Below are 19,000 nucleotides of genomic sequence, written 5' to 3' on the forward strand. Positions count from 1 at the left end.
CCAATATCCGGAGGAAACTCCACAAGCGGGATGACCTGTGGGAAATATCTATTAGAGAAATGCTGCAGCAAGCGGAGAAGGTCTTCACCGCTAGGGAAACTCCAGAAGACAGAGAGGAAAGGCTGAGGAAAGAGAAATGGGTAATGCAGGAGAAAAATAGGAAAGAAGACAGAGAATTTCAGAGGAGGGAGAATAAGAAGCAGAGGGAGGAGATGGCCAGGATATTCCTGGCCGGGGTGAAGGAGAGCCCTAGATCACCTCGAAGAATGGGGCCCCGCCAATCCCGACTAGGACGAGATCAATGCGCCCTGTGTAAGAGATATGGGCATTGGAAGAGGGAGTGCCCCAAAAGGAGGGAACAAGGCAGAGGGAACCCCGTTAAGACCCTACACCTAGGAGAGGATTGATGGGGACGGGGCTTGGCACCCCTCCCCGAGTCCTGGGTAACTCTGTGCATGGAGGGGGCTCCCATTGGGTTCATGGTAGATACTGGGGCACAATATTCAGTTCTTAACCAAGCCCACGGTCCCCTGAACCCAGGACGCACAAGTATAGTCCAGGGAGCGACAGGGTCCAAGAGATGTGCCTGGACTACTAACAGAAAAGTGGACCTAGGAAGGCATCAGGTCACTCACTCATTTCTGGTTGTACCTGAGAGCCCCGCACCGTTGCTGGGCAGAGACTTACTAACCAAGGTCGGGGCGCGCATCCACTTTGAACCCGAGGGGATAAAGATCATGGACAAAGAAGGCAGCCCCTACAACTGGTACATGTGTTGACTCTATCCCTGGCCGATGAACATCGTCTGTTTCAGGCGGATCAAGAAGAGGGGGGCCAGGGAGAACAGGGAGAAATTGACTTTTGGTTGCAGAGGTTCCCTTCCGCATGGGCTGAAACCGGAGGAATCGGTCTCGCCAAACATCTGCCCCCAGTTGTTGTTCAACTCAAAGCCGCGGCCCTACCCATCCGGGTCCGGCAGTATCCAATACCGGAAGAGGCTAGGAAAGGGATAGCACCCCATATCCACAAACTGTTAGAAACAGGAATCCTTAAACCCTGCCGATCTGCATGGAATATGCCCCTGCTTCCAGTAAGGAAGCCTGGCAGTGGAGATTACAGACCGGTGCAGGACTTGCGAAAGGTCAATGAGAGAATAGAAGACATCCACCCTACAGTGCCCAACCCTTACACCCTACTCAGCCACCTGCCACCCTCACATGTGTGGTATACTACTCTGGACCTGAAAGATGCCTTCTTCAGTATCCCACTCTCTGAAGTTAGTCAGCCTTTGTTTGCCTTTGAGTGGCAGGAGCCAGGGGGAGGAAGAAATGGGCAGCTTACCTGGACTAGACTGCCACAGGGCTTCAAGAACTCTCCCACCTTATTCAATGAAGCCCTAAGCCAGGACCTGGAGCCCTTTCGCAGGAGCCACCCCCGCGTGACACTGCTACAGTATGTGGATGACCTGTTGCTGGCCACAGAAACCCGTGAGGAGTGCGAAGAAGCCACGGGGAACTTGCTGGCTGAACTAGGCGAACTGGGATATCGAGCCAGTGCCAAGAAAGCCCACATCTGTCAGAGGTCAGTGGTCTACCTGGGGTACAAAATATCTAATGGAGCCAGGTGGTTCACGCAGGCCATGAAACAAACTATCCTGACTATCCCCGTCCCTTCCTCACCCTGGGGAGTGAGGGAATTTCTTGGCTCAGCCGGGTTCTGCAGGCTCTGGATTCCAGGGTACGCAGAAATAGCCCGACTGCTATATGAGGCGACCAAAGAAGGGCCGGGCTGGCAATGGAATCAGGAACAACAAGAGGCTTTTGACAGACTAAAAGAAGCCCTCCTCTGGGCCCCCGCCCTATCTCCGCCAGACCCAGAAAAACCCTTCATCCTGTTTGTAGATGAAAAAAAGAGAGTGGCTAAAGGAGTCCTGGCTCAGCAGCTGGGCCCGTGGAAGAGACCTGTGGCCTATTTGTCCAAGTGGCTAGACCCAATGGCCTCTGGGTGGCCACCTTGTCTGCGTATCCTAGCAGCCATCGCTCTACTAGTAAAAGAGGCAGACAAGCTGACTTTTGGCCAGAACCTGAGGGTAACAGCCCCACATATTGTAGAGGGGATCCTCAGGCACCCTCCAGGAAAATGGATGACGAAAGCAAGACTCACCCACTACCAAGGGCTCCTACTAGATTCTCCACGAATTGCCTTCTCTGACCCGGTGACCCTAAATCCTGCCACCCTTCTGCCGGACCCAGATCTGTCGACCCCCATCCATGACTGCAGAGACATCCTTTCCGGAATTATCCAGGTGCGAGCAGACCTGAAAGACACACCGTTACCGAACTGTGAGCTAAATTGGTACACAGATGGGAGCAGCTTTGTGCAGGAAGGGGTCAGGAGAGCAGGGGCAGCGGTAGTGACCCACAAAGGGGAAGTTGTCTGGAGCGCAGCTCTGCCCCCTGGCACCTCAGCACAGAAGGCGGAACTTATTGTTCTCGCTGAGGCCCTGGAAAGAGCAGAAGGCAAGCGGGCCAACATCTACACAGATAGCAGGTATGCCTTTGGCACTGTCCATGTCCACGGTGCCATCTACCGAGAAAGAGGATTCCGTTCCGCGGAAGGAAAGGAACTGAGGAATCTGCAAGAAGTCCAAAGACTACTAGCCGCTGTGGAAGATTCCTCAGTCTGATCAAGAAAAGGGGGGAAATGTAAAGGGGTGCAAAGAGCATCAAAAGTCAGGAAAAGAACTAATAAAACCTAGCTAAACCCTAGAGCAAGAGCCACCCAGTTTTCGTAGAAACTACCTGAAGCTAACACGCCTGCCCTATTAGATAACCAGAGGTGGGCAGTAGCCTCGGGACATAACCCGTGATAAGTCACGAAGACATGCTTGTGTGAGCTAGAGATTACGGGAAGCGGTTAGGTAACCGGTGCGTTCTCGTTTCATCTCCATTGGTTAAAATATAGAATGTGTTTTAAAATTATTGGTGGTAGAAATGCGCGGGCTTCGGTGCAATGGCTGTGAAAACCCTATATAATCCTATATAATCCCTACCTAAAGTTGCCTGGGGGTCGGCAGCTCGGACTCGGCCTGCGTGTCAGGGGAGGTGCTGTCAGCCCCAGCTAGCTGGCTGAATAAAGACTTTGCTTGGATTTACATCTCCGTGTCCGTGTGGTTTGCTCTCTGGGGAAACCCCGGAGTCCTGGACCTTAACAACTGTGGACAAATTGCTTAATCTCTTTGATCTTTCATTTTATCTTCTACAAAATAGGAGTGAGAACAGCATCCACCCTGTTGGGCTACCTTGTGGATTAAATGAAATAATGCACAGAAAATGCTTAGCCTGGTTCCAACCAGCATTCAACTAGCAATTAGGAGGTGCTACTGTGCTGAACAGGGTCTGGAAGGCAGATGCTTGGGCTCCCTGGCTGGGTTCTTAGCCCAGATGCAGACACTAAACCACCAACATCAGGGAAAGGCAGCCCAGCATCCAGGGCATGGACGTCCAAAGGACAAATGGCCCCTTGGCAGGTCCTGATTAGCTTTGTAGCCAGAATGTGCGCCTACCAGGGACCAACAGGTTCACTTGCTTTCTGCCTGGTTGAGCCTTAAGCAAGGTGCACAGGCAGACCCCAGCCCATAATGAAGAAGGCCATGCAACTTGTGCGCTTGCCTGTCTGATACCTCCTCACCCAGCGGCTGAACCCTCAGACAATCTCATTACACCCACTCCGGCTGCCTGGGTGCAGGATACAGACACACATTTCATTCCCTGGCTGGAGTCGTGATGGGTTAGACAGAATTATATTTTACTGTTTTCCACAGGGCAGTTTTCCGGGCCTGGCACTGGGAAGGAAGAAAGGAAAACACAAGGCTCCAGAGGCCCTTCTGTGAGGGAAGCCAGGTGAGGAGTTTGGGTGACCTTTGTGCGGGAAACCCACCCACATGCACATCCATGTGGGCCCTCTCCAGGGAGGGCAGGGATGAGCCCAGAGGGCCCCCAGTATGCCACTTGGTCCCTGGTCTCTAGAAAAGCCTTGGGTTTCCAGAACCTCTGCATTCATGGCCCTAAACAGGGCCCCAGCCTCTGTGATCATGGATGTTTGAGGAAACAGCAAGGCCAGATGGCATCAGAGTGGGGGCCACTGGGAGCAAGACCAGTCATGGACAAGGTACACGGCCCAGGCTGTGGCCACAGGCAGATGGAGGGAGGCAATGTCACCCTTCCCCTCCTCAGGTAGCCTGTCCCAGCAGAACCCACATGGTGAGGACAGAGCAGGGGCTGGCAGATGAATGAGAACTAGAGTCAAGGGCAGGAGAGCCGTTGGGGCTGGCCCAGCTGGGAGCCTGAAGGTCTCCAGGGGTCACTCCTCTCCCCCAGCCCCCCACCCCCAGCATGTTGGGGGAACACAAAGCCAAGGTGACGGAAGCAGCTTCAAGCTCAAAGGGACAGGGAGGTCAGACTGCAGGGACCGTAGCATGGACAGTGGATGACGAGGCTTTGGCTCACAGGGCAGGTGACTGAGCAGGGAGGCAAACCGGCTCCTCCGAGCAGAGCCTACAGTGAGGCGCCTGAATGGAAGGCAAGGGAATCGAGTTTGCAGAACTTAATCTGTTTTTCCATGGTTAACTGGGGCTTGACGTCACAGAGGGAATTCAGGAGTGAGACTGGGCAGGGCCAGTGATGGGTGCGATCTGTCCAGATGCAATTCAGCTTCGTACTGGCCATTAGGTCTGGAAGCCACTCCTGTCAGGCCAGCAGGGCCACCGCCACAACAGTGGGGGCTGGTGGGCAGGGAAGAAAGGGCCCTTGGGATTAAAACTCTATGAGTCTGGTGCACCCCTTCAGGTTCCCTTGGGTCTCTCCTCTGCTTTCTCCAGGAAATCGCTGCCTCTGCTCTCAGCTTCCCAGCTCACCAGGCCTGGGGTGGGGTCGGGGTGCATATGCATGAAGTTAGCACCTATCAGCTATCCCTCTGTCCCCTAAGGGTAAAAGCAGGGGTAGGCCCACCAAAGTCAGAGCTCAGGATCCTGGACTTCTTTGAAAGGAGGACACAGCCTCTCCCCCAGGCTGGCCGAAGCAATGAAGGCGGGTGTGTGTGTGTGTGTGCCCCAGTGAAGGGCCTGGGCACCCCTGCAGTCACCAACATCCTGGGGAAGGCATAAATCTCACCATTATGCACTCTAGCGCTAAGCTGGGGATGACTGCCAAGCCACTGCAGGACTCTGCCGTCAGACCCCAGAGGACGGTGGCCGCCGGGGGGCACTGCAGGGCGTACAGTGCTCTGCAGGATGGGGATGGTGGGGGCCCACAGAAAAGCTTGAGGGTTTTAGAGCATTTCACCTGTAACACCTTAACACAAACAGCAGCTGGGGGGGGTTAGTGGGAGGACTTTTAATCTCAGTGGCACAGAGAGCAGAGTAGGCTCAGAGAAGGTTTGCACCCTACTCAAGGCAGCCTCAGTTTAGGGGTGATCGGCACCCCCATTTCACAACTCTTACTTCCTTACTGGACCTGCCAGCTCCAACCTCACTTGTCCCAAGAACGGAGGGGAGACCTAAGCATGAGGACACTGAAGCTGAGATACAGATGCCCCAGGACGGGTACGAGGAGCAGCAGCCAGAACCCCCACTGTTGTTCATGGTTCTTGGGGACCCTGCTGGTCACTGCTGCCACAAACATCACCACGCTGGCCTCCAGGGAGTGCTCCCCACAGTCAGCACTGAGTACATACAGCTCAGACAAGGCTGGGCATTCAGAGAGCCACTGGACATATAGAAGTGACAGCAGAGACACACCCAGAGAGACCAGGCTGATGGTTCCATGTCAGCAGTGCTTGCGCCCCCTCACCTAAGGTCCTGCATCTGGGTCTTCCAGGAGCATCCTGGCCTTAGATATGAGCTCCCCTTTGGAGGGAGAAGGTCCTAGGGTACAGTACAAGGCAGACGGAGGGAGGCCTCCCCTCCCGGCCCACCTCCACACTCAGGCAGGAGCACCTCCAGGCAGGGAGGGCCCTGGGTAAGCTGATGTAGGCATAGGGTGTGGCTCATTAGCAGACCCTGCCCCCAAGCACCTCACTCATCAACCCCCGAGGGACACGGAAGCTTTAGGGCACTGGGGGTACTAGGAGGAGAGTTGGGATTTTCACCCAAACTGGTGAGGACCCTTTGCCATGGTACTATGATGTGACAATGATCACGTATTGTAAACACAGGACAATCCCAACCAACAGCGCTGAGTGTGAACTGCTCCGCCAGCCTGGCCTCGGGTTTGGAGCAGACACCGCAGGGGCCAGCACCTGGTAATCTTGCTACACTGACCCAGTGCCTGCACCGCCCATGGGCTATTTCATACCTTCTCCATGCTCTCCCTTTGTTTTCTCAAATTCCCACCACCGAATCCTCAACCCACCTACACTGCCCACTCCATTAGAGTGGCTGAACATCTTAGCTCCCCCAGAGGGCTGACCTGCCAACCTCTCAGGCACTGGGTCCCATCCTTGTCATTTAAGAACTTTCTCCTCCTGCAGTTGACCCTCTGCCAGCAGTTTTTGCCTCTACAGTTTTGCCCCTGCCCCCTCTGAATAGAAACATGCAAAAAATTGCTCCCATATTTACACAAATGAAACAAAACCCCAAAGCCCTCCCAACCCCCATTCTTCTGGGGACCACCCTGTCTCTCTGCTCCCTTTACAGCAAAGATCCTCACAAGAGTTAGCTGTACTTGCCTCCACAGTCTCACTTCCCAATTTCTTCCCAACCCACTTGAACCTACCACTTCACTGAAACTGCACTGCTCAAAGTCACCAGAGGCCTGTGTGACCAAGCCGGTGGCCAATTCTCCATCCTCATCACACCCAGCCCTTTGTTAACCCCTGCATTTAATACCTACTGATGGAGCAAGTGCAGAACGTGGGCAGGTAGCCTAGCCCTTGAATAGGTTTCTGCCTGAGCAAGCTTTTCCTCTTTGCTCAGCCAACATACCCATCAACAAACGTCTGTTTAGAGTCGACTGTGTGTAAGATTTCAGTTGGCTTTGAGCCTATCAGCCTTTGGCTGCAGATTGATTTTTTTGTTGTTCCAAAAAAACCAGCCAGTACTGTCCAGCCTGCACATAGCCCTGTTGGGCTGACCTCAAGTCTAGAGGGGCTCAAACTCCATGTTAGGGTTTCAGGAGCCACTGTCCCCAGTCCTGTGCCCTTGAGCCTATCTTACTCCTGGTACCCGCAGCTCTAAGCCCCCCAGCTCCTTCTGCAGCAGCTACAGCCCAGTGGGATACAAGGCACAGGGAAGCACTAAAGCCCTTCAGCTGTAGGAAACTGCCCACCGCTCCCTAGAGTGCCTAAAACTGTGTTTCCCAAACTTGCTGGATCCCAGTGACCACATAGAGTGCTCTTTAAAGATACAGATTCTGGAGCAGCTGGAGGTGAGGGCCTTAGCCCCACTACCTCTCCACACCTCAGTTCTTTATGTGCAGCGCTAAGAGGAGGCAGGAGAAAACTGTTGCTTGTCCAGTCCTGATTCTCCTGGAGACACTACCGGGTCTGATGAAACCCTATACCCAACACGTGGAAAACCAGCCTTTCTACTGGGTCCCTTGGCTTATAAACCCCTTCAATCATTTTATAGTCAGGCTACCTGAATCAGTTATGAGTTACTGAATCCTCACTACTACCTTTGGTTAGACAGATTACCCCCATTTGTCTATTTGTTTTATTGACATGTAATTCACATACCAATTCAATTCACCTTTGAAAGTGTACAATTCAGTGTTTTTAGTATATTCACAGAGTTGTGCAACCATCACCATAATCTAATTCCAGAACATTTCCTCAGCCCAAAAGGAAACCTTGTGCCCATCAGCACTCACTCCTACCCTCTGCCCTGTAGACATTAATCTACTTCATATCTAGGGATTTGCCTATTCTGGACATTTCATTTAAATGGGATCATACAATATGTGGCCTTTGGTGTCTGGCTTCATTTATTTAGCACAATGCTTTCAAAGCGTTTCCATGTTGTAGCATGTGTGTAGTATCTCCTTCCTTTTTATAGCAAAATAATATTCTACTTCAACTGCCATTGTGCCCATTTTTATAGCTGGGGAAACCGGCTCATGTCATTAAGGCACCTCAGTTCCCCTACTCAGCAAGTGCTGGAGTCACATTTATCCTTCTGTGCAGTCAAGAGAGAAATGGCTTAAGAACCAAACAACTGTCATCTAAATTTACATCAATTCATACAAATGCATTAATAATAGAATTTTATGGTTTACAAATGCTTTTAGCTTCATATTCTGGCTTTTTCAGATCAATCCTCCAAGGTGGCAAAGGCAAGTGTGCCCACTTTTGGAAGGAAGCAGAAACGTGAGTGGTCTAATCAAGGCTAGAGACACGTACTGATGGATTAATGGTGGCTACATTCAAGTCCGGATGTAATGTGAGCAAACACAATAGCATTAATACTTTTTTACAAAGATGTATGATTTAGAGAAATAATTTGTTTTTTTCTTTCAGATTATTTTGTAGTGAATGTAAACCATGGAGCTGATGGACAACCCCACATAAATCCATCTGAGAGTGATTACTTGGTTTTATTTTAATGTTTCTGGGTGACCTCCTGGAAATAAAGGTTGATGTTTCTTTCTAAATATAGTACAGACTCCTTGGTTCCAGCCTCAATCTACTGCATTGCCAAGGGGCCTGGGAATATGTATTTAACAAGTTCTCTAGGTGACTTAGACCTGATGTGGAATATTATTCATCCTTAACAAGGATGGGGATTCCGACACCTGGGCCTGCCCCCTGCCTCACTGTGCTCTAGCCACCTGGCTGCTTCCTTTTCCTGATTTTAAGCCAGGCTAATTCCCCTTTCTGGACCTCTGATACACCTAATAAATGCCTATCCTATCCCCCAGGCCTTGGCACAGCTGGCTCCTTGTCACGATCCAGGCCTTAGTCCAGATGCTGTGCCTGCTCCGTTGGGAGGCACCCCCCGCTGCCCTGCTCAAGCCCATGGCTCACCACCCTCTGGAATGATCTATTTGTACACTGCCCCCCTTCCCCATGGCACAGGCCACCTCATGCCAGGACATTGCCTGTCTGATTTGTGGCAAGAAGAATGTCTGGGCAGATGAAAGACAGCAAGTCTGGCCTATCTATCTTTTCATTCTCAGCAGGCGCTAGGGAGCCTGCCACTCAGTAGGTACTCAAGAAGGTTTGCTTGGCTGATGTTCCCAAAACCCTTCTGCAGGCAGATAATGCCACTAAGCCTCCAAAGTGCTAATTACAAACTGCTCTGTTAGCTGTTCCTCAGAACAACTCAAAGATTCTCCAAGAATAGAGCACACTCCTTGTTGTGTCCCTGGAATAACAAACCCAGTGTCTTGACAGCGTCTGTGACTCAGACTGTTCATGAAGCCAGATTTGCCATCCTCCAAGAGTGTGCACAGGGGCACAAACCTCAGACAGAGGGCTGGATGCTATTATTCATGGCAGCAGTGGGGTGGGGGGTTGGGGGGCATCTGGGGCCAACTTGGCCTCCTTCCCATAGGGTGAGTTTGTGAGAAACAAGCCTGGCCCTGAATGTGATCCGGCAATGTGAGGAAATCCATAAGACCATCAGTGGTGGCCACCACCTCTCTAATGAACACAGAGCATTAGAATTCATCACACATGGCTGCTACATTGTCATTGGAAAGTCAATGCTCAGAAGCAGCCAGGGAAAGGTGGGAAGAGGAAGGCCCAGGGAGGCTGAGTTATTTAATGTGGCCACATAGTGAGTCAAGAGCAGAATGGTACTAGAATCCATATTTCCTGGCCTGTGATCAGGGCTTGATCTACTGTGCCCTTGGATAAGTAAGGGTCCTAGTACCTCCGACCACCAACAGTTGGGTTCAAATACTCAACTCAGAAGGGAGCAAGCAGGCAGAGCTGGATTCTGGTTTAAAAGGCCCAGCCGCGGGGAAGCTGTGTACATGTATGCACATGCAAATCCACATGTCTACAACTTTGCCCAAGTCTTGCTCCCTCTCAATGGGTAAGTGGTGTGGCCTATATTATAGCCAGGCCTCCCAGGACTGATGGGGAACATGACATGCCTGGAAAATTTCCCAGTTAACTGGCTCTTCTTTACAGAGCTATTAGCTTCCCTCATCACCTCATAAAATCCTCCCACCAGGGAGGGAGAGAGGGTAGAAAGAAAACACAAAGGGAAAAAAAAACACAGTTCAAACTTGGAAAGCCCCATGGGTGCATAACTTGGGAAGAGGTAGCTGGTTGCCTGGTTCAGCTGCACAGTCTGTACACTGCCCAAGTCCAAGTGGTGGCATGTTCATGGCCTATAATAAGACTGGCACTCCCTTAAGTTGGGCAGTACAGGAAAAGGGCCTTGCCAATGTTTCAATAATCTCAAGTCCCACTCCTCACGGATACCTTGTCCTATCATGAAGACCTCTCACTTCTCAGGCACTGCCCATTAATAAATTGTGGGTAGGAAGAACCCACCAGGTTGGGAAGGATTCAAGATAAAGAGTTTGGCATCTCCGGAGTCATTCTGGGGGCTGGGCTGGAATCTAGCTCTAAGTGCAGGACCTGGAGGAAGAATTAGCCAATGTTTATGAGCTGAATCTCCAGCATTTTCTCCCCTCTCTCCAAACTACTCTCCATTCCTGCCTCTGTCCTTCATCAATACTGGAAAATTCTCAGTGATGATCTCTTCAAGCAGAGCCTCTTACTTATTTTTCTCTTCTCTTTCTGGGGCTCTAATTAGAGGGATGTTAGGCATTCTCCCTTTCCATGTGCCTTCTCTACAGCTTTCTCCTCTTTTCAGTGTTACATTCTGGATGATTTTTTCACATCTGGCTTCCAGTTATTAATCCTTTCTTTGGCTATGACTACTCTGCTATTGAGTTCTGTTTGGTTCTTTTTCAAATATGCTTCATCATTTTTTTATAGCTTTATATTCCCTGCACATGTTTCAATGATGACTTTTATTTATTTAAATGCATCAGAGAATTCTTTTATCACCTATGCCCAAATACTGTTGTAACTGGACCTGAAGGTCTGTTTCTGCTGTAGAATGTTCATGCTGGTGCTGGCTCATGGTGCTTTATCTCCTTATGCTCAGTTATTTTTGACTATGAACTGCTCATTTTCTGTGGAGGTTATTTGTAGAAATCCTTTGGGACTTAGGACAAAGGTCTGTCTTTTCTGAGAGGATTTATATTTGCTTCACCAAAACGTCTGGGTTACTTTCCATCTGAGATCTTGCTAAATTCCCAGTTAGTGGTTATTTTGAACCACCTCAGTTTGAGTTCACCTGCTCACTCTTCTATTCTTCCTACAGGGAAAATAGTGAGTGTATTTGTTTCCTGGGGCTGCTGTCACAAAGTACCACAAGCTGGGTGGCTTTAAACAACATAAATTTATTATCTCACAGTTCTGGAGGCCAGAAGTCTAAAGTTAAGATGTCAGGAAGGTTGGTTCCTTGTCCATTCTCCTCTCCTAGCTCCCATAAGTAGTTGGCAATCGTTGGCACTCCTTAGCCTGCAGCTACATCACTGTGATCTCCACCTCAGTTGTCACATGGCCATCTCCCTGTGGGTCTCTGGCACCGTGTCTTCACATGACCTTCTTAGAGGACACCAGTCACTGGATTTAGGGCCCATTCTACTCCCATTAGGACCTCATCTTAACTCAATTCCATCTACAAAGACCCTATTTCCCAATATGGTAATGTTCACAGGAACTGGGGGTTGGGACTTTGACATCTCTTTTGTAAGGACACAATTCAAGCTACTCTTTCTACCAGGTTGTACCCTCTCTGAGCACTTGGACCTTATAATCTGCACTTTCTTCTCAGCCTGGCTTGGCTTTAAAAACATTCCTGTGTCAAAATTAAAGGAGACATCAATAAATGGAAATACATCTGTGCTCATGGATAGGAAGACTATTAAGACAATATTAATTGTCAAAATGGCCATCCTGCCTAAAGCAATCTACAGATTCAATGCAATCCCTATCAAAATACCAACAGCATTCTTCAACAAACAAATAGTTCTAAAATTCATATGGAACCACTAAAGACCCCAAATAGCCAAAACAATCCTGAGAAGGAAGGATAAAGCTGGGGGGATTATGTTCCTCAACTTCAAGCTCTACTACAAAGCCACAGTAATTAAAACAATTTGGTACAGGCACAAGAACAGACCCATAGATCAATGGAACAGACTACAGAGCCCAGATATAAACCCAAACATATGTGGCCGATTAATATATGATAAAGGAGCCATGGATACACAACAGGGAAATGACAGCCTCTTCAACAAAGGGTGTTGGCAAAACTGGACGGCTACATGTAAGAGAATGAAACTGGATTATTGTCTAACTTCACACACAAAGTAAACTCAAAATGAATCAAAGACCTGAATGTAAGTTATGAAACCTTTTTTAAACTCATAGAAGAAAACAGGCAAAAATCTCTTGAATATAAACATGAGCAACTTTTTCCTGAACACATCTCCTCAGGCAAGGGGAACAAAAGCAAAAGTGAACAAATGGGACTACATCAAATGAAAAAGCTTCTGTACAGCAAAGGATGCCATCAGTAGGACAAAAAGGCATCCTACAGTATGGGAGAATATATTCATAAACGACAGATCCGACAAGGGGTTAACATCCAATATATATAAAGAGCTCACATACCCAAAAAGCAAATAACTTGATTGAAAAATGGGTGGAGGATCTGAACAGACAGATGCTCCACATCACTAATTATCAGGGAAATGCAAATTAAAACTACAATGAGATATCACCTCACACCAGTTAGGATGGCCAAAATCCAAAAGACAAGGAACAACAAATGCTGGCGAGGATGAGGAGAACACTCCTACAGTGTTGGTGGGAATGTAAATTAATTCAACCATTGTGGAAAGCAATATGGAGGTTCCTCCAAAAACTAAAAATAGAAATATAATTTGATCCTGTCATTCCACTCCTATGAATTTACCTGAAGAAAACAAGATCCCAGATTCAAAAAGACATATGCACCCCTATGTTTATCGCAGCACTATTTACAATAGCCAAGATACGGAAGCAACCTAAGTGTCCATCAGTAGATGAATGGATAAAGAAGATGTGGTACATATACACAATGGAATACTATTCAGCCATAAGAAAGAAACAAATCCTACCATTTGCAACAACATGGATGGAGCTGAAGGATATTATGCTCAGTGAAATAAGCTAGGTGGAGAAAGACAAGTACCAAATGATTTTCCTCATTTGTGGAGTGTAACAGCGAAGCAAAACTGAAGGAACAAAACAGCAGCAGACTCACAGACTCCAAGAAGGGACAAGTGGTCACCAAAGGGAAGGGGCTGGAGATGGTGGGTGAAGAGGGAGGAAGAAGGGGGTTAAGGGGCATTATGATCAGCACACATAATATAAGAGGGCACGGGGAAGACAGTATAGCAGAGAAGATAAGTAGTGACTCTATAGCATCTTACTACGCTGGTGGACAGTGACTGCAATAGGGTATGTGGGGGTTTGATAATATGGGTGAATGTAGTAACCACAATGTTGCTCATGTGAGAACTTAATAAGATTGTATATCAATGCTATTTTAATAAAAAACAAACAAAAACAAAAAAAAGATTTTCCTCTGTCCACTACAGCACACTGGCTTCCTCTGCCACCTCAATAACAGGGACCTGGCCCATTGAAGCCTTACCTGAAAATACAGTCAGGGCCAGTATGTAGGAAAGGACAGCATGAACAAGTGTTCTGGCACTCTCTCAGCAGTGTGCAAATGGCATCCCTTTGTCTATTTTAGTATGAAAACAAACTTAATTTTCAGCAATTTAACTACTACTAAAAAAGAAAAAAACAGCCAACAGTCAACGTAGTTAATTAGCTGAAGTTTTTCTAATACTGAATCTTCCTTCCAGTCTTGGGAGAAACCTTACTTGGTCGTGCTGTCTTATCATCCTAATATTCAGCTGAATTAAAATGTGCTAATATTAAGGACACCATCAGCAGAACAAAAAGGTATCCGACAGTATGGGAGAATATATTTGTAAATGACTCATCTGATAAGGGGTTAACATCCAAAATATATAGAGAATTCATATTCTTCAACACCCGAAAAACAAAAAACCCGATAAAAAACTGGGCAGAGGACCTGAACAGACACTTCTCCAAAGAAGAAATACAAATGACCAACAGGCATATGAAAAGATGCTCCACATTGCTAATCATCAGGGAAATGCAAATTAAAACTACAATGAGATAACACCTCACACCAGTTAGAATGGCCACTATCCAAAAGTCAAGAAATATCAAATGCTGGCAAGTGTGCAGAGAAATAGGAACCCTCCTACACTGTTGGTAGGGCTGCAAATTGGTGCAACAGCTGTGGAAAACAGTATGGAGGTTCCTCAAAAATTTTAAAATAGAAATACCAGTTGACTCAGTAATTACCCAAAGAAAACAAAATTCCTCATTTGAAAAGACATATGCTTTTACGTTTATCACTGCACTGTTTGCAATAGCCAAGATATGGAAGCAACCTAAGTGTCCATCAATAGATGGCTGGATAAAGAAGATGTGGTACATATACACAATGGAATGTTATTCAGCCATAAAAAGAAAAGAAATCCTGCCATTTGCAACAACATGGATGGATCTAGCGGGTATTATGCTCAGTGAAATAAGCCAGAAAGACAAATACCATATGATTTCATTTATTTGTGAAATACAAAAACAAAGCAAAACAGAAGGAACAAAACAGCATTAGACTCAAAGACACTGAGAAGTGACTAGTGGTTCCCAAGGGGAGGGGAGGGGGGAGGGCAGGGGGGAGGGCAGGGGGGAGGGGGACTGTTGAACCACTGTGATGTACATTTGATTTTTTAAAAAAGGCTAATCTTTTATTTAGTTTTCTTCAAAAAGAATTTAGGTTTTATTCCAAAGTGAGGCTGGCTTGTAATTCTGTGCACCATCTTCCTCTGATTTGGGTGCCAGAGCTTCTTGTAAGAGGACTTGTAACATCTTTTTGTATGCTCTGAAATAGTTGACATAACATGAGAATTAATGATTTCTCAAAGGTTTAGGAAAATTTTATCCCTATTCTAGGGGCAAATTAATTTTCTTGATGAGCCAATTTTGGTAATTTTTATTCATTTATGAAATCAGACATTTCACTTAGATTTTCTAATTAATTGGCAAAAAGTCACATACAATATTTTCAAAATCTCTTCTGTAGTTTCATTGTTTTTTGTTTGTGTCTTCAGCTTTTTTTTTTTTAAATCAGACTTGCCAACGTTTTATGTATTCTATTAGTCTTTTCAGAGAACAAGTTTTTGGAACCATTGATGAAGGCAACTCCATTTTCTGACTTCATTTTTAATTATATCTTTTTACCTTCTTTTTGAGTTTAACTTTTCTAGCTTCTTGAATTGAAAACTAAGTACAATAACTTTCGGTCTTACTTGTCTCTTAATAAATGAATTTAGGGCTATACATTTTCCTTTGAGTGCTGATTTTGCTTCACTCCATAGGTTTTTACAGTGATCTTACTGCCATTCATTTAACATAATGCAGCTTAAAAATTTCACTTTGACTTCCTCCTTTAACCTAAAAGTTATTTAGTTTTTTGTACCTAATCTGTCATTTTTGAAGATTTTTCTATTGAAAATTTAGCTGAGATACTTGTAAGTTCACATGCGTTGGAAGAAGTAACATAGAGAGGTGCCTTGCATATTAACCTAGTTTGCTCCACTGGCCACATTTTACAAACCTATAATATCAGAACCAGGATATTGACACTGATACAATCTACAGATTTTAATATGTCCTCCATTTTACTTATTTGTGTGTGTGGTATGTGTATGTATTAAGTTCTCTATAATTTTATCTCCTATGTATGTATGTATCTATGTATACACCACAAGAGATATCGTGGAGATTTTAAAAGCCTACCTTTGTTACTCTATAGTCATCATTCTTTCACTCATAATATCACCAATTTTTATTTAGTGTATTTGAAGCTACATTGTTAAGTACAGAAAGTCTAGGCTTTTAACTTCCAACTTTTTGGTGCAATATTCCTTTTATCAATTTAAATAATTCCTTTATACCTAAATATTTTTCACTTTCAGTTCTCTTTTACCTGATAATAATATCGTTCTATTTGCCTTCTGTGTTGTGTTTGTTAGGGATTTCTTTACCCATGCTTTCATTTTCATACTCCTTAAGCTATTTCATTTTTTTCAGTCTCATTCTTTAAAAATGTAACTTATTTTGACAGACTCTCTTTTAATTAATGGATTTAACTTGTTCACATTTATTGCGCTTACTGATGTTTAGACTAATTCCTGCCATTTTCCATCTACCCAATTTATTTATTTTCTTCTTTGCCTTTTATTGGATTCACTTCTTTTGTTAATATATTTTTTTCTGTAATAGGTTAGACATTGTGTTTTATTTTCATTTTTCTAGAGTGGGGATCAATAAACTTTTTCTGTAAAGACCATACAGTGAATATTTTAGACTTTGCAGCCCATATAATCTCTGTTGCTACTACTCAGCTCTGCCAGTATTGCATGAAAGCAGCCACAGAAAAATATATTGACAAATGGGTGTGGCTGTGTTCAAATAAAACTTTATTTACATAAAGATGGTGGGCCAGATTTCACCTGCTGGCTAGTCTACTGACTTTTGTCCCAGTGATAATCTTTAAATACTTAAACATACAAACTTAAATGTAAAATTGTCTAGAGTGCCTAGATTTTATAAGGGTCTACCTTTACTTCCCCAACAAGAGAGGAAGCCTAACAGCTGTATTCATTCTACATACTTATTTATTCCCCAAACTGTGTAGGCTATCACAGAACCCTTCCTGCTACTCATATGTTGCATCTAACCTTGAAGCATACCTAGAAACCTCTCTACCTCCTGAGTACAATTTTGGCTGCTATGTCCTATTTCAGTCTAATCCCATTTTCACTCCATCCTTTGGGAATTCCTCATGGCTTCTTATGCACTTAAAGGCACTGCCTTGCCCGTGTGGATATTTAATATTTGTTCTACTCTACTGAGAGATTTGAAGGAGGAGAAAAAGGCTTGGGTGTGCCCTCAACCTGCAAATGGTGATCTTGTCTCCACTTAAACTTCCAGGAGTTTCTCAAAACAAGGGGTCAAAAGGAACATGAGTCAGTCCTTCACTGGTGGCCAAGGCAGGGAAGCTGTCAGTAGCCATGTCCCCTCCATGTAGCCAGTCTGGGACAATGGAACCGGCACATGGGACTTAACAGAGCTGAACACAAGTAAAGTCCTGGTGGCATTTTGATCTGCAAGTCCAGCCACTGCTGAGGCTGGCTGCCGCCCATGGATATATAAACATCCCAAGTAGGTCTCCTTGGCCATGGAGCTACCTCAAACTGGACTTTTGTTACCCATGACCCGTAAATCCTAATAGTGGGATAATGGACCTTCTTTTGACCTTCTGCACATTATTCACTTGCTGAGCAAACCCTTTTCTCCTAAAGAGCACAAAGATAAGTTTCATTCTACTCCAAGGTAAAAAATGATCAAAGATTCCAAACAGATTTCTTTGTGTAATCATCTTGGAATCTCACAGTCTACTTTCTGAGTCCACGTGAGTTGTGGGGAGTTGATCTAGTTGGGGGAGGACACAGCCCAACAGTGACAGAGGGCAGACAAGGCATGACATGAGGTCCAGTGTTCTGGACATGAGCCACCCTTTCATCTTGCAGAGACTTTATCTGTGAAATATGAGCACTGTCTGTGAATCTGGGCAGTTGCTCTGGGCTTCTAACGAATGTGGGTTCACTGCACAGAGCTTGGAACTACCTTGAAGTCCTCTCCCCTGCAGTAGGCAGAAACACAACTTAGCACACCCCATGCACACAGCACTACGCAGGCTTGGTGCTAAACAGATACAATACTTGGGACTAAAATAAAACCCAGCTCGCTGACATCTTGACACAGCTTTGCAGGAACAGCAGGCTCCTGTGTACTCACTGTCCCGCTCTGCATGCCTGTTTGTAAATTCATCACACATTAGTAGACTTTGCTTAGAGTCACATGTTTCTAGACCACTCTGCGGGTAGCTCAGGCTATGGGATCTTCTGATCAACTTCAAAACCAGACCCATCCTCTCAATAGATCCTACATGGGAATTCTCCTTCTTGCCAGACTCCTAAGCAACCCTCGTCATGCTCCCCAACCCTGCAGAAGCATACAGGGCAGAGGGAACTGGTACCCATGAGCCCTAACTACAGAAGTGTCCCCAGTATACTAATATGATGGTTTTCAGACAGACAGACATGCACGCACACGTGTGTAAGATGTTAGCAGAAGCAAGACTGAAAGGAATAGGGAGAAGGTAGAGAGTAGCACCTTTACTATGTGTTCACACCCTTCCCGCCATTGCTGTGGGCTCTCTCTGCGGTTCTTCCCTGTGTGTTAGCCATCTCTGCTCTCAGGTGGGACCATTGGACCACTGCCGCATCCCAAGCCCCACTGGGCTTCCCTGAGTCAGCTTTGAGGATCCTAGGACTGAGTCCCAGGCCCTGCCCTTGAGGTCAGGGTGGCGCTGGGGGATCTGAACATCAGGCTAAGCTCCACCACTTGTATGCATCACATAACCTGGCCTCAGTTTACTGTCTGGGAAGGACAGCAAACATCTGAACTTTGCAGGGCTCTTAGGTGGTGCCAATGCCCAAGAGGAGGAGTGGAGGGTGCATTTCATGTCTACATTGCCTGGAGACAAACCCCTCTTCTATTTAGAGCTCCCCAGAGTGTTCTATGCCAGCTGCTCCCTGTGAAGGTGTTACCTGAGTAGACAGATGTGGGGATGGCACCCTGATGGGCCTGGGTCAGTTCTCTGCCAGTATCTCCTGCCAATACCAGGAGGCCCAGGCCCAGGCTCCTGCCTCCTCCTACCAGACCCAAAGCATGAAATAAGTGAATTGCCCTG

General features: G+C 46.5%; 1 protein-coding gene and 1 long non-coding RNA gene across 12 annotated transcripts in view; one reads left to right on the forward strand and one right to left on the reverse strand.

Moving 5' to 3' along the window:
• Positions 1 to 19,000, reverse strand: part of PITPNM2 (phosphatidylinositol transfer protein membrane associated 2) — a 144,776-nt gene that overhangs the window by 47,979 nt on the left and 77,797 nt on the right. The gene's annotated exons all lie outside the window — the stretch shown is intronic.
• Positions 3,433 to 10,085, forward strand: LOC130680849 (uncharacterized). Its single transcript, XR_008993880.1, has 3 exons — positions 3,433 to 3,902; positions 8,308 to 8,437; positions 8,515 to 10,085. It is a non-coding gene; the product is annotated as an uncharacterized LOC130680849 (long non-coding RNA).

Source organism: Manis pentadactyla, chromosome 14, assembly GCF_030020395.1.
Source record: "Manis pentadactyla isolate mManPen7 chromosome 14, mManPen7.hap1, whole genome shotgun sequence".
In the NCBI taxonomy this organism is placed as follows: domain Eukaryota; kingdom Metazoa; phylum Chordata; class Mammalia; order Pholidota; family Manidae; genus Manis; species Manis pentadactyla.